The 13,183-nt window shown below is 29.9% G+C and overlaps 8 non-coding genes across 8 annotated transcripts; all 8 read right to left on the minus strand.

The window, feature by feature from the left end:
* Nucleotides 1-402: 402 nt before the first annotated feature.
* On the minus strand, nucleotides 403-475 carry TRNAT-CGU (transfer RNA threonine (anticodon CGU)). The gene has a single exon. It is a non-coding gene; the product is annotated as a tRNA-Thr (tRNA).
* A 1,456-nt stretch (nucleotides 476-1,931) lies between these two features.
* TRNAT-AGU (transfer RNA threonine (anticodon AGU)) lies at nucleotides 1,932-2,005 on the minus strand. The gene has a single exon. It is a non-coding gene; the product is annotated as a tRNA-Thr (tRNA).
* Nucleotides 2,006-4,989: 2,984 nt separating this feature from the next.
* On the minus strand, nucleotides 4,990-5,063 carry TRNAT-AGU (transfer RNA threonine (anticodon AGU)). The gene has a single exon. It is a non-coding gene; the product is annotated as a tRNA-Thr (tRNA).
* A 435-nt stretch (nucleotides 5,064-5,498) lies between these two features.
* On the minus strand, nucleotides 5,499-5,571 carry TRNAT-CGU (transfer RNA threonine (anticodon CGU)). Its single transcript has one exon. It is a non-coding gene; the product is annotated as a tRNA-Thr (tRNA).
* A 1,964-nt stretch (nucleotides 5,572-7,535) lies between these two features.
* TRNAM-CAU (transfer RNA methionine (anticodon CAU)) lies at nucleotides 7,536-7,608 on the minus strand. The gene has a single exon. It is a non-coding gene; the product is annotated as a tRNA-Met (tRNA).
* A 439-nt stretch (nucleotides 7,609-8,047) lies between these two features.
* On the minus strand, nucleotides 8,048-8,121 carry TRNAT-AGU (transfer RNA threonine (anticodon AGU)). Its single transcript has one exon. It is a non-coding gene; the product is annotated as a tRNA-Thr (tRNA).
* Nucleotides 8,122-11,102: 2,981 nt separating this feature from the next.
* On the minus strand, nucleotides 11,103-11,176 carry TRNAT-AGU (transfer RNA threonine (anticodon AGU)). Its single transcript has one exon. It is a non-coding gene; the product is annotated as a tRNA-Thr (tRNA).
* Nucleotides 11,177-12,627: 1,451 nt separating this feature from the next.
* TRNAT-CGU (transfer RNA threonine (anticodon CGU)) lies at nucleotides 12,628-12,700 on the minus strand. The gene has a single exon. It is a non-coding gene; the product is annotated as a tRNA-Thr (tRNA).
* Nucleotides 12,701-13,183: the final 483 nt, after the last annotated feature.

Below are 13,183 nucleotides of genomic sequence, written 5' to 3' on the forward strand. Positions count from 1 at the left end.
ATGGTGTTCAAGAGAATATTGCTTTTTCACTTTCATATTCTTTTCTAAGTTCACACACTTCTCTACTCAAACACTTAAGATGAATGAAGACTCTTCACTTATTCAAAAACACCTCTCTAATTTGAAGTTTACCCTATTCATATCATTTTAAAATATACCTTGCTGAAGAATGGATTAGTTGAATTCAACAATAGAGTGAACATTCACCTCCATCTTGTTCTTTGTCATTTTCTTATCCCTATTTCAGTCAATGCATTCCTACAAAAATCTTCACAATACCAAGCATTTTATTTAATTTTTAAGATAACTTATTCTAAAGTTCATAGAACCAGATGTTTATTCTTAAATTGTATTCAAAATTTGTTTGATGAAAATTATTCAGAAAGCATGGAGAAAACAGTTAGGTGCTGCTGAGAATTGAACTCAGGATTTCCTGTTTACGAGACAGGCGCTTTAACCACTAAGCCACAGCACCAACGTTAATAGTAAGAAATGCATACATAATTTATTGTTGATGATGAAAATGTGTTTCCTGCTATAAATTCTTCTTTATATGTATTGTAATCTTAAACACGAAAACATACTCAATCACTACGCAAGTATCAATATGTTTTAATAAACAGGTACTCTTATAAAACTCAATTTCATTTCTTGAATCCTTTAAAAAAAAAATCATGAAGGTATTAATATTGCTCAAATCTAGGTAGAAATTTCATCTATTTCTTTCTCATAGATATGTATTTTTTTCATTTGGCAATAACAGTATTCATTCTATAATCTTGAAAATACTTGTGTTTTTATAAGGTTTAAGATGATCTGTTCAACAGTAAGATGAATCAGACTTTTATATTTTAATTGTATCGGAATAAGACCTAATGAAAATGATATGATATATAACAATGAGAAAAGCAAGGCACAGCTCAGAGTTGAACTCAGGATCTCCTGTTTACTAGACAGGCGTTTTAACCAGCTAAGCCACAGCACCCACTTGATTCTTAATTTTGAAAACGTTTTCTTTATGGTGTTCAAGAGAATAATGCTTTTTCACTTTCATATTCTTTTCTAAGTTCACACACTTCTCTACTCATAAACTTAAGATGAATGAAGACTCTTCACTTATTCAAAAACACCTCTCTAATTTGAAGTTTACCCTATTCATATCATTTTAAAATATACCTTGCTGAAGTATGGATTAGTTGAATTCAACAATAGAGTGATCATTCACCTCTATCTTGTTCTTTGTCATTTTCTTTTCCCTAGTTCAATCAATGCATTCCTACAAAAATCTTCACAATACCAAGTATTTTATTTAATTTTTAAGATAACTTATTCTAAAGTTCATAGAACCATATGTTTATACTTAAATTGTATTCAACACTTGTTTGATGAAAATTATTCGGAAAGCATGAAGAAAACAGTTGAATGCTGCTGAGATTTGAACTCAGGATTTCCCGTTTACGAGATAGGAGCTTTAACCACTTAGCCACAGCACCAACGGTAATAGTAAAAAATGCATAAATAATTTATTGTTGATGATGAAAATGTGTTTTCTGCTATAAATTCTTCTTTATATGTATTGTAATCTTAAACACGAAAAGATACTCAATCACTTCACAAGGATTCATATGTTTTAATAAACAGGTACTCTTATAAAACCCAATTTCATTTTTTGAATTCTTTACAATTTTTTTTCATGAAGGTAATAATATTGCTCCAATCTTGGTAGACATTTCATCTACGTCTTTCTCATAGATATGTACTTTTTTTCATTTTGCAATAACAGTATTCATTCTATAATCTTGAAAATACCTGGGTTTTTATAAGGTTAAAGGTGATCTGTTCAACAGTAAGATGAATCAGACTTTTATATTTTAATTGTATCGGAATAAGACCTAATGAAAATGATTTGTTATATAACAATGAGAAAAGCAAGGCGCTGCTGAGATTTGAACTCAGGATCTCCTGTTTACTAGACAGGCGCTTTAACCAGCTAAGCCACAGCACCCACTTGATTCTTAAATTTGAAACACTTTTCTTTATGGTGTTCAAGAGAATATTGCTTGTTCACTTTCATATTCTTTTCTAAGTTCACACACTTCTCTACTCAAACACTTAAGATGAATGAAGACTCTTCACTTATTCAAAAACACCTCTCTAATTTGAAGCTTACCCTATTCATATCATTTTAAAATATACCTTGCTGAAGAATGGATTAGTTGAATTCAACAATAGAGTGAACATTCACCTCTATCTTGTTCTTTGTCATTTTCTTATCCCTATTTCAGTCAATGCATTCCTACAAAAATCTTCACAATACCAAGCATTTTAATTAATTTTTAAGATAACTTATTCTAAAGTTCATAGAACCAGATGTTTATTCTTAAATTGTATTCAACATTTGTTTGATGAAAATTATTCGGAAAGCATGGAGAAAACATTTAGGTGCTGCTGAGGTTTGAACTCAGGATTTCCTGTTTTCGAGACAGGCGTTTTAACCACTAAGCCACAGCACCAACGTTAATAGTAAGAAATGCATACATAATTAATTGTTGATGATGAAAATGTGTTTCCTGCTATAAATTCTTCTTTATATGTATTGTAATCTTAAACACGAAAACATACTCAATCACTACGCAAGTATTAATATGTTTTAATAAACAGGTACTCTTATAAAACCCAATTTCATTTCTTGAATTCTTTACAATTTTTTTCATGAAGGTAATAATATTGCTCCAATCTAGGTAGACATTTCATCTACCTCTTTCTCATAGATATGTATTTTTTTGATTTGGCAATAACAGTATTCATTCTATAATCTTGAAAATACTTGTGTTTTTATAAGGTTTAAGATGATCTGTTCAACAGTGAGATGAATCAGACTTTTATATTTTAATTGTATCGGAATAAGACCTAATGAAAATGATTTGTTATATAACAATGAGAAAAGCAAGGCACAGCTCAGAGTTGAACTCAGGATCTCCTGTTTACTAGAAAGGCGTTTTAACCAGCTAAGCCACAGCACCCACTTGATTCTTAATTTTGAAAACTTTTTCTTTATGGTGTTCAAGAGAATAATGCTTTTTCACTTTCATATTCTTTTCTAAGTTCACACACTTCTCTACTCATAAACTTAAGATGAATGAAGACTCTTCACTTATTCAAAAACATGTCTCTAATTTGAAGTTTACCCTATTCATATCATTTTAAAATATACCTTGCTGAAGAATGGATTAGTTGAATTTAACAATAGAGTGATCATTCACCTCTATCTTGTTCTTTGTCATTTTCTTTTCCCTATTTCAGTCAATGCATTCCTACAAAAATCCTCACAATACCAAGCATTTTATTACATTTTTAAGATAACTTATTCTAAAGTTCATAGAACCAGATGTTTATACTTAAATTGTATTCAACACTTGTTTGATGAAAATTATTCGGAAAGCATGGAGAAAACAGTTAAATGCTGCTGAGAATTGAACTCAGGATTTCCTGTTTACGAGACAGGAGCTTTAACCACTAAGTCACAGCACCAACAGTAATAGTAAAAAATGCATAAAGAATTTATTGTTAATGATGAAAATTTGTTTTCTGCTATAAATTCTTCTTTATATGTATTATAATCTTAAACAAGTAAAGATACTCAATCACTACGCAAGGATTATTATGTTTTAATAAAAAGGTACTCTTATAAAACCCAATTCCATTTCTTGAATTCTTTACAATTTTTTTTCATGAAGGTAATAATATTGCTCCAATCTAGGTAGACATTTCATCTACGTCTTTCTCATAGATATGTCTTTTTTTCATTTTGCAATAACAGTATTCATTCTATAATCTTGAAAATACTTGGGTTTTTATAAGGTTAAAGATGATCTGTTCAACAGTAAGATGAATCAGACTTTTATATTTTAATTGTATCGGAATAAGACCTAATGAAAATGATTTGTTATATAACAATGAGAAAAGCAAGGGACTGCTCAGAGTTGAACTCAGGATCTCCTGTTTACTAGACAGGCGCTTTAACCAGCTAAGCCACAGCACCCACTTGATTCTTTATTTTGAAACACTTTTCTTTATGGTGTTCAAGAGAATATTGCTTTTTCACTTTCATATTCTTTTCTAAGTTCACACACTTCTCTACTCAAACACTTAAGATGAATGAAGACTCTTCACTTATTCAAAAACACCTCTCTAATTTGAAGTTTACCCTATTCATATCATTTTAAAATATCCCTTGCTGAAGAATGGATTAGTTGAATTCAACAATAGAGTGATCATTCACCTCTATCTTGTTCTTTGTCATTTTCTTTTCCCTATTTCAGTCAATGTATTCCTACAAAAATCTTCACAATACCAAGCATTTTATTTAATGTTTAAGATAACTTATTCTAAAGTTCATAGATCCAGATGTTTATTCTTAAATTGTATTCAAAATTTGTTGGATGTAAATTATTCGGAAAGCATGGAGAAAACAGTTAGGTTCTGCTGAGATTTGAACTCAGGATTTCCTGTTTATGAGAAAGGCGCTTTAACCACTAAGCCACAGCACCAACGTTAATAGTAAGCAATGCATAAATTATTCATTGTTGATGGTGAAAATGTGTTTCCTGCTATAAATTCTTCTTTATATGTATTGTAATCTTAAACAGGAAAACATACTCAATAACTACGCAAGTATTAATATGTTTTAATAAACAGGTACTCTTATAAAACCCAATTTCATTTCTTGAATTCTTTACAATTTTTTTTCATGAAGGTAATAATATTACTCCAATCTAGGTAGACATTTCATTGACGTCTTTCTCATAGATATGTATTTTTTTCATTTTACAATAACATTATTCATTCTATAATCTTGAAAATACTTGGGTTTTTATAAGGTTAAAGATGATCTGTTCAACAGTAAGATGAATCAGACTTTTATATTTTAATTGTATCGGAATAAGACCTAATGAAAATGATTTGTTATATATTACAATGAGAAAAGCAAGGCGCTGCTGAGATTTGAACTCAGGATCTCCTGTTTACTAGACAGGCGCTTTAACCAGCTAAGCCACAGCACCCACTTGATTCTTAAATTTGAAACACTTTTCTTTATGGTGTTCAAGAGAATATTGCTTTTTCACTTTCACATTCTTTTCTAAGTTCACACACTTCTCTACTCAAACACTTAGGATGAATGAAGACTCTTCACTTATTCAAAAACACCTCTCTAATTTGAAGCTTACCCTATTCATATCATTTTAAAATATACCTTGCTGAAGAATGGATTAGTTGAATTCAACAATAGAGTGATCATTCACCTGTATCTTGTTCTTTGTCATTTTCTTTTCCCTATTTCAGTCAATGCATTCCTACAAAAATCTTCTCAATACCAAGCATTTTATTTAATTTTTAAGATAACTTATTCTAAAGTTCATAGAACCAGATGTTTATTCTTAAATTGTATTCATCATTTGTTTGATGAAAATTATTCGGAAAGCATGGAGAAAACAGTTAGGTGCTGTTGAGATTTGAACTCAGGATTTCCTGTTTACGAGACAGGCGCTTTAACCACTAAGCCACAGCACCAACATTAATAGTAAGAAATGCATACATAATTTATTGTTGATGATGAAAATGTGTTTCCTGCTATAAATTCTTCTTTATATGTATTCTAATCTTAAACACGAAAACATACTCAATCACTACGCAAGTATTAATATGTTTTAATAAACAGGTACTCTTATAAAACTCAATTTCATTTCTTGAATTCTTTAAAAAAAAATCATGAAGGTATTAATATTGCTCAAATCTAGGTAGAAATTTCATCTACGTCTTTCTCATAGATATGTATTTTTTTCATTTGGCAATAACAGTATTCATTCTATAATCTTGAAAATACTTGTGTTTTTATAAGGTTTAAGATGATCTGTTCAACAGTAAGATGAATCAGACTTTTATATTTTAATTGTATCGGAATAAGACCTAATGAAAATGATTTGTTATATAACAATGAGAAAAGCAAGGCACTGCTGAGCGTTGAACTCAGGATCTCCTGTATACTAGACAGGCGCTTTAACCAGCTAAGCCACAGCACCCACTTGATTCTTAAATTTGAAACACTTTTCTTTATGGTGTTCAAGAGAATATTGCTTTTTCACTTTCATATTCTTTTCTAAGTTCACACACTTCTCTACTCAAACACTTAAGATGAATGAAGACTCTTCACTTATTCAAAAACACCTCTCTAATTTGAAGTTTACCCTATTCATATCATTTTAAAATATACCTTGCTGAAGAATGGATTAGTTGAATTCAACAATAGAGTGATCATTCACCTCTATCTTGTTCTTTGTCATTTTCTTTTCCCTATTTCAATCAATGCATTCCTACAAAAATCTTCACAATACCAAGTATTTTATTTAATTTTTAGGATAACTTATTCTAAAGTTCATAGAACCAGATGTTTATACTTAAATTGTATTCATCACTTGTTTGATGAAAATTATTCGGAAAGCATGAAGAAAACAGTTAAATGCTGCTGAGATTTGAACTCAGGATTTCTTGTTTACGAGATAGGAGCTTTAACCACTAAGCCACAGCACCAACGGTAATAGTAAAAAATGCATAAATAATTTATTGTTGATGATGAAAATGTGTTTTCTGCTATAAATTCTTCTTTATATGTATTGTAATCTTAAACACGAAAAGATACTCAATCACTACACAAGGATTCATATATTTTAATAAACAGGTACTCTTATAAAACCCAATTTCATTTCTTGAATTCTTTACAATTTTTTTCATGAAGGTAATAATATTGCTCCAATCTTGGTAGGCATTTCATCTATGTCTTTCTCATAGATATGTACTTTTTTTCATTTTGCAATAGCAGTATTCATTCTATAATCTTGAAAATACCTGGGTTTTTATAAGGTTAAAGGTGATCTGTTCAACAGTAAGATGAATCAGTCTTTTATATTTTAATTGTATCGGAATAAGACCTAATGAAAATGATTTGTTATATAACAATGAGAAAATGCAAGGCACTGCTGAGAGATGAACTCAGGATCTCCTGTTTACTAGACAGGCGCTTTAACCAGCTAAGCCACAGCACCCACTTGATTCTTAAATTTGAAACACTTTTCTTTATGGTGTTCAAGAGAATATTGCTTTTTCACTTTCATATTCTTTTCTAAGTTCACACACTTCTCTACTCAAACACTAAAGATGAATGAAGACTCTTCACTTATTCAAAAACACCTCTCTAATTTGAAGTTTACCCTATTCATATCATTTTAAAATATACCTTGCTGAAGAATGGATTAGTTGAATTCAACAATAGAGTGATCATTCACCTCTATCTTGTTCTTTGTCATTTTCTTTTCCCTATTTCAGTCAATGCATTCCTACAAAAATCTTCACAATACCAAGCATTTTATTTAATTTTTAAGATAACTTATTCTAAAGTTCATAGAACCAGATGTTTATTCTTAAATTGTATTCAACATTTGTTTGATGAAAATTATTCGGAAAGCATGGAGAAAACATTTAGGTGCTGCTGAGATTTGAACTCAGGATTTCCTATTTATGAGACAGGCGCTATAACCACTAAGCCACAGCACCAACGTTAATAGTAAGCAATGCATAAATTATTCATTGTTGATGGTGAAAATGTGTTTCCTGCTATAAATTCTTCTTTATATGTATTGTAATCTTAAACAGGAAAACATACTCAATCACTACGCAAGTATTAATATGTTTTAATAAACAGGTACTCTTATAAAACCCAATTTCATTTCTTGAATTCTTTACAATTTTTTTTCATGAAGGTAATAATATTACTCCAATCTAGGTAGAAATGTCATCGACGTCTTTCTCATAGATATGTATTTTTTTCATTTTGCAATAACATTATTCATTCTATAATCTTGAAAATACTTGGGTTTTTATAAGGTTAAAGATGATCTGTTCAACAGTAAGATGAATCAGACTTTTATATTTTAATTGTATCGGAATAAGACCTAATGAAAATGATTTGTTATATATTACAATGAGAAAAGCAAGGCGCTGCTGAGATTTGAACTCAGGATCTCCTGTTTACTAGACAGGCGCTTTAACCAGCTAAGCCACAGCACCCACTTGATTCTTAAATTTGAAACACTTTTCTTTATGGTGTTCAAGAGAATATTGCTTTTTCACTTTCATATTCTTTTCTAAGTTCACACACTTCTCTACTCAAACACTTAAGATGAATGAAGACTCTTCACTTATTCAAAAACACCTCTCTAATTTGAAGCTTACCCTATTCATATCATTTTAAAATATACCTTGCTGAAGAATGGATTAGTTGAATTCAACAATAGAGTGATCATTCACCTGTATCTTGTTCTTTGTCATTTTCTTTTCCCTATTTCAGTCAATGCATTCCTACAAAAATCTTCTCAATACCAAGCATTTTATTTAATTTTTATGATAACTTTTTCTAAAGTTCATAGAACCAGATGTTTATTCTTAAATTGTATTCATCATTTGTTTGATGAAAATTATTCGGAAAGCATGGAGAAAACAGTTAGGTACTGTTGAGATTTAAACTCAGGATTTCCTGTTTACGAGACAGGCGCTTTAACCACTAAGCCACAGCACCAACATTAATAGTAAGAAATGCATACATAATTTATTGTTGATGATGAAAATGTGTTTCCTGCTATAAATTCTTCTTTATATGTATTCTAATCTTAAACACGAAAACATACTCAATCACTACGCAAGTATTAATATGTTTTAATAAACAGGTACTCTTATAAAACTCAATTTCATTTATTGAATTCTTTAAAAAAAAATCACGAAGGTATAAATATTGCTCAAATCTAGGTAGAAATTTCATCTACGTCTTTCTCATAGATATGTATTTTTTTTATTTGGCAATAACAGTATTCATTCTATAATCTTGAAAATACTTGTGTTTTTATAAGGTTTAAGATGATCTGTTCAACAGTAAGATGAATCAGACTTTTATATTTTAATTGTATCGGAATAAGACCTAATGAAAATGATTTGTTATATAACAATGAGAAAATGCAAGGCACTGCTGAGAGATGAACTCAGGATCTCCTGTTTACTAGACAGGCACTTTAACCAGCTAAGCCACAGCACCCACTTGATTCTTAAATTTGAAACACTTTTCTTTATGGTGTTCAAGAGAATATTGCTTTTTCACTTTCATATTCTTTTCTAAGTTCACACACTTCTCTACTCAAACACTTAAGATGAATGAAGACTCTTCACTTATTCAAAAACACCTCTCTAATTTGAAGTTTACCCTATTCATATCATTTTAAAATATTCCTTGCTAAAGAATGGATTTGTTGAATTCCACAATAGAGTGATCATTCACCTCTATCTTGTTCTTTGTCATTTTCTTTTCCCTATTTCAGTCAATGCATTCCTACAAAAATCTTCACAATACCAAGCATTTTATTTAATTTTTAAGATAACTTATTCTAAAGTTCATAGAACCAGATGTTTATTCTTAAATTGTATTCAACATTTGTTTGATGAAAATTATTCGGAAAGCATGGAGAAAAGAGTTCGGTGCTGCTGAGATTTGAACTCAGGATTTCCTGTTTACGAGACAGGCGCTTTAACCACTAAGCCACATCACCAACGTTAAGAGTAAGAAATGCATACATAATTTATTGTTGATGATGAAAATGTGTTTCCTGTTATAAATTCTTCTTTATATGTATTGTAATCTTAAACACGAAAACATACTCAATCACTACGCAAGTATTAATATGTTTTGATAAACAGGTACTCTTATAAAACTCAATTTCATTTCTTGAATTCTTTAAAAAAAATTATGAAGGTATTAATATTGCTCAAATCTAGGTAGAAATTTGATCTACATCTTTCTCATAGATATGTATTTTTTTCATTTGGCAATAACAGTATTCATTCTATAATCTTGAAAATACTTGTGTTTTTATAAGGTTTAAGATGATCTGTTCAACAGTAAGATGAATCAGACTTTTATATTTTAATTGTATCGGAATAAGACCTAATAAAAATGATTTGTTATATAACAATGAGAAAAGCAATTCACTGCTGAGAGTTGAACTCAGGATCTCCTGTTTACTAGACAGGCGCTTTAACCAGCTAAGCCACAGCACCCACTTGATTCTTAAATTTGAAACACTTTTCTTTACGGTGTTCAAGAGAATATTGCTTTTTCACTTTCATATTCTTTTCTAAGTTCACACACTTCTCTACTCAAACACCTAAGATGAATGAAGACTCCTCACTTATTCAAAAACACCTCTCTAATTTGAAGTTTACCCTATTCATATCATTTTAAAATATACCTTGCTGAAGAATGGATTAGTTGAATTCAACAATAGAGTGATCATTCACCTCTATCTTGTTCTTTGTCATTTTCTTTTCCCTATTTCAGTCAATGCATTCCTACAAAAATCCTCACAATACCAAGCATTTTATTTAATTTTTAAGATAACTTATTCTAAAGTTCATAGAACCAGATGTTTGAACTTAAATTGTATTCAACACTTGTTTGATGAAAATTATTCGGAAAGCATGGAGAAAACAGTTAAATGCTGCTGAGAATTGAACTCAGGATTTCCTGTTCACGAGACAGGAGCTTTAACCACTAAGCCACAGCACCAACAGTAATAGTAAAAAATGCATAAAGAATTTATTGTTAATGATGAAAATTTGTTTTCTGCTATAAATTCTTCTTTATATGTATTGTAATCTTAAACACGAAAAGATACTCAATCACTACGCAAGCATTAATATGTTTTAATAAACAGGTACTCTTATAAAACCCAATTCCATTTCTTGAATTCTTTACAATTTTTTTTCATGAAGGTAATAATATTGCTCCAATCTAGGTAGACATTTCATCTACGTCTTTCTCATAGATATGTATTTTTTTCATTTTGCAATAACAGTATTCATTCTATAATCTTGAAAATACTTGGGTTTTTATAAGGTTAAAGATGATCTGTTCAACAGTAAGATGAATCAGACTTTTATATTTTAATTGTATTGGAATAAGACCTAATGAAAATGATTTGTTATATATTACAATGAGAAAAGCAAGGCGCTGCTGAGATTTGAACTCAGGATCTCCTGTTTACTAGACAGACGCTTTAAACAGCTAAGCCACAGCACCCACTTGATTCTTAAATTTGAAACACTTTTCTTTATGGTGTTCAAGAGAATATTGCTTTTTCACTTTCATATTCTTTTCTAAGTTCACACACTTCTCTACTCAAACACTTAAGATGAATGAAGACTCTTCACTTATTCAAAAACATCTCTCTAATTTGAAGTTTACCCTATTCATATCATTTTAAAATATTCCTTGCTGAAGAATTGATTTGTTGAATTCCACAATAGAGTGATCATTCACCTCTATCTTGTTCTTTGTCATTTTCTTTTCCCTATTTCAGTCAATGCATTCCTACAAAAATCTTCACAATACCAAGCATTTTATTTCATTTTTAAGATAACTTATTCTAAAGTTCATAGAACCAGATGTTTATTCTTAAATTGTATTCAACATTTGTTTGATGAAAATTATTCGGAAAGCATGGAGAAAAGAGTTAGGTTCTGCTGAGATTTGAACTCAGGATTTCCTGTTTACGAGAAAGGTGATTTAACCACTAAGCCACAGCACCAACGTTAATAGTAAGAAATGCATACATAATTTATTGTTGATGATGAAAATGTGTTTCCTGCTATAAATTCTTCTTTATATGTATTGTAATCTTAAACACGAAAAGATACTCAATCACTACGCAAGGATTCATATATTTTAATAAACAGGTACTCTTATAAAACCCAATTTCATTTCTTGAATTCTTAAAAAAAAAATCATGAAGGTATTAATATTGCTCAAATCTAGGTAGAAATGTCATCTACGTCTTTCTCATAGATATGTATTTTTTCATTTGGCAATAACAGTATTCATTCTATAATCTTGAAAATACTTGTGTTTTTATAAGGTTTAAGATGATCTGTTCAACAGTAAGATGAATCAGACTTTTATATTTTAATTGTATCGGAAAAAGACCTAATAAAAATGATTTGTTATATAACAATGAGAAAAGCAATTCACTGCTGAGAGTTGAACTCAGGATCTCCTATTTACTAGACAGGCGCTTTAACCAGCTAAGCCACAGCACCCACTTGATTCTTAAATTTGAAACACTTTTCTTTATGGTGTTCAAGAGAATATTGCTTTTTCACTTTCATATTCTTTTCTAAGTTCACACACTTCTCTACTCAAACACTTAAGATGAATGAAGACTCTTCACTTATTCAAAAACACCTCTCTAATTTGAAGTTTACCCTATTCATATCATTTTAAAATATACCTTGCTGAAGAATGGATTAGTTGAATTCAACAATAGAGTGATCATTTACCTCTATCTTGTTCTTTGTCATTTTCTTTTCCCTATTTCAATCAATGCATTCCTACAAAAATCTTCACAATACCAAGTATTTTATTTAATTTTTAAGATAACTTATTCTAAAGTTCATAGAACCAGATGTTTATACCTAAATTGTATTCATCACTTGTTTGATGAAAATTATTCGGAAAGCATGAAGAAAACAGTTAAATGCTGCTGAGATTTGAACTCAGGATTTCCTGTTTACGAGACAGGCGCTTTAACCACTAAGCCACAGCACCAACGTTAATAGTAAGAAATGCATACATAATTTATTGTTGATGATGAAAATGTGTTTCCTGCTATAAATTCTTCTTTATATGTATTGTAATCTTAAACACGAAAACATACTCAATCACTACGCAAGTATTAATATGTTTTGATAAACAGGTACTCTTATAAAACTCAATTTCATTTCTTGAATTCTTTAAAAAAAAATCATGAAGGTATTAATATTGCTCAAATCTAGGTAGAAATTTCATCTACGTCTTTCTCATAGATATGTCTTTTTTTCATTTGGCAATAACAGTATTCATTCTATAATCTTGAAAATACTTGTGTTTTTATAAGGTTTAAGATGATCTGTTCAACAGTAAGATGAATCAGACTTTTATATTTTAATGGTATCGGAATAAGACCTAATAAAAATGATTTGTTATATAACAATGAGAAAAGCAAGGGACTGCTGAGAGTTGAACTCAGGATCTCCTGTTTACTAGACAGGC

Source organism: Lissotriton vulgaris, chromosome 12, assembly GCF_964263255.1.
Source record: "Lissotriton vulgaris chromosome 12, aLisVul1.2, whole genome shotgun sequence".
Taxonomy (NCBI): domain Eukaryota; kingdom Metazoa; phylum Chordata; class Amphibia; order Caudata; family Salamandridae; genus Lissotriton; species Lissotriton vulgaris.